Source organism: Chrysochloris asiatica, unplaced genomic scaffold (assembly GCF_000296735.1).
Source record: "Chrysochloris asiatica unplaced genomic scaffold, ChrAsi1.0 scaffold00076, whole genome shotgun sequence".
Classification (NCBI taxonomy): Eukaryota; Metazoa; Chordata; class Mammalia; order Afrosoricida; family Chrysochloridae; genus Chrysochloris; species Chrysochloris asiatica.
This window is the reverse complement of record NW_006408594.1, coordinates 8,730,020-8,732,110: the sequence shown is the minus strand read 5'-3', so window position 1 is coordinate 8,732,110 and position 2,091 is coordinate 8,730,020. Positions and strand designations below refer to the sequence as shown.

Below are 2,091 nucleotides of genomic sequence, written 5' to 3'. Positions count from 1 at the left end.
CTCCCTTTGTGAATTACATCCTTCCTTTGTAACAAATCCCTCCCTAAAAAAGAGAATAAAAGACTGAGGTAGAGTGAGTTCTATGTGCAATGCTAGGCAATAAGTTTGCAGATCTGTCTACCTTTCAGTTTGCATCATATCTGTGTGTCTGTCTTTTTTTGTATATATTTCATCTCTCTCTTTCTCTATCCCTTTCGCCACCAGATCTCCCTTCTTCCTGACACCCACACTTCTTTGTCGAGGCTGGACCCCGACATAGGACCTCGACAAGTGACCAAAACAGTATAGGGTTTCTGAGGGCTTTAAATCTTTGCAGGAGCAAAAAGCCTCATCTTTTTCCTATAAAGTGGCTGGTGGACTTGAACCACTGATCTTGTGGTTCACAGTCCAGCGCTTATGGTATAGAGCCACCACGCTGGTTTGTTGTTGCTATTAAGTGCCTTCAAGTTGGTTCTGACTCATAGGGACCCTGCATAGGCTTTGTTAGAAGCAGCTGGTAACCTTGAACTGCCATCCTTGTGGATTAAACCTACCTTGGGGTTGAGTGCATTATCCCACAGCGCCACACCAGGACTTGTGTAAGATGATAGAGCAGTGCTCCCTCCTGGCCTCTGGTCTTCACCAGCGCCTGCAGAATCCTGTTCTCGTTGACTAACCAGAGCCGGTGAATTCCCTGCTCAGACCCTAACCAAACCTCCGCGATCCCAGCTTTCTGACCTTTGAGAACACTAAGAATAATGTCTCTGCATCAGTTTTTACTAGAGTCAAGTACCTATCCTGCCCGGAACAGGGATCGAACCCAGATCGCTCTTAGCCGCAAAAATCATGAAGTCCACATCTATAAGAAGAACGGGAGTCAGTGGGCGAACGTTCATGAACTCAAGGACCATAACTCAAGACATATCACAGGTATCGACTGGACACCCCAAAGTGACTGCATCGTCACTGCAGGGCAGACTGCAACACGTATGTTTGGAGTCTAAAAGTTGGTGTCTGAAAGACCACCCTGGTGATCCTGAGAATTAACTGGGTTGCCACTTCTGTGAAGTGGTCCCCACTGTATAACAAATATGCTGTGGGAAATGGAGCACAGCTCGTCTCTGTCTGTTACTTTGAGTCTGAAAATGACTGGTGGGTAAGCAAGCACATTAAGAAGCCAATCTGCTCCATGGTCCTTAGCGTGGCTTGGCACCCCAACAACGATTTGCTGGAAGGAGGCTCGTGTGACTTCAAATGCAGCGTGTTTGCTGCCTATATTAAAGAAGTGGATGAGAAGCCAACCAGGACACCATGGGGCAGCAAGATGCCTTTGGTCAGCTGCAGTGGTGGCTTGGTGCACGGGGTCAACTTCTCTGCCAGCAGGTGTTGCCTGGCCTGGGTCAGCCACGACAGCACTGTGTTCGTTGTTGATGCCTCAAAGAGTGTGTAGGTTTCAACTCTGAAGACTGAATTCCTGCCACTCCTGAGTGTATTGTTGGTCTTGAAGAACAGAACAGTGGCTACTAGCCACCACTGCGGCCCCGTGCTCTTTAACTATGACTACCAAAGCTGCTTGACCTTCCTCTCCAAACTCGACATTCCCAAACAGCATCCAGCGCTACATGTCGGTGATGGGGCGATTCTGCAACGTAGACAAGCAGGCCACCTCTGAGGACCACAACACAGCCTTGGGGACACTGCACCAGAACAACATTACTCACATGTCTATCTACGAAGTGGACAACAAGATTGCTATTAATTCTGCACTACCAGCATCGATGAAGCCACAACAATTTGGGATTTCAAGACCCTAGAATCTTCTGTCTAGGGCCTTAAGAAAATGTGAAGCTGAGCAAACCTCTTGGATTGCTTTGGCGTGACTCCTTGCAACTGCCCGCCTTCCACCAGAAACACTGAAAACACAGCGAGCAAATACCGCGTGTGTGTGTATGTGTGTGTGTGTGTGTGGTTTTGTTTGAAAATAATTGGTGAAAGTGTTGGTTTTTAAAAAGGTTTCAGGGATAATTTTTTGTTGTTGCTTTTTGGCTGTTCCATTCCATTCCTAATCAAGCTCATCTTTAAGTCGTTTATGTTGGAAAATCATCACACTGA

At 47.1% G+C, this 2,091-nt stretch overlaps 1 pseudogene; it reads left to right on the top strand.

The window, feature by feature from the left end:
- Positions 1-683: 683 nt before the first annotated feature.
- LOC102812293 lies at positions 684-1,807 on the top strand (annotated as a pseudogene).
- Positions 1,808-2,091: the final 284 nt, after the last annotated feature.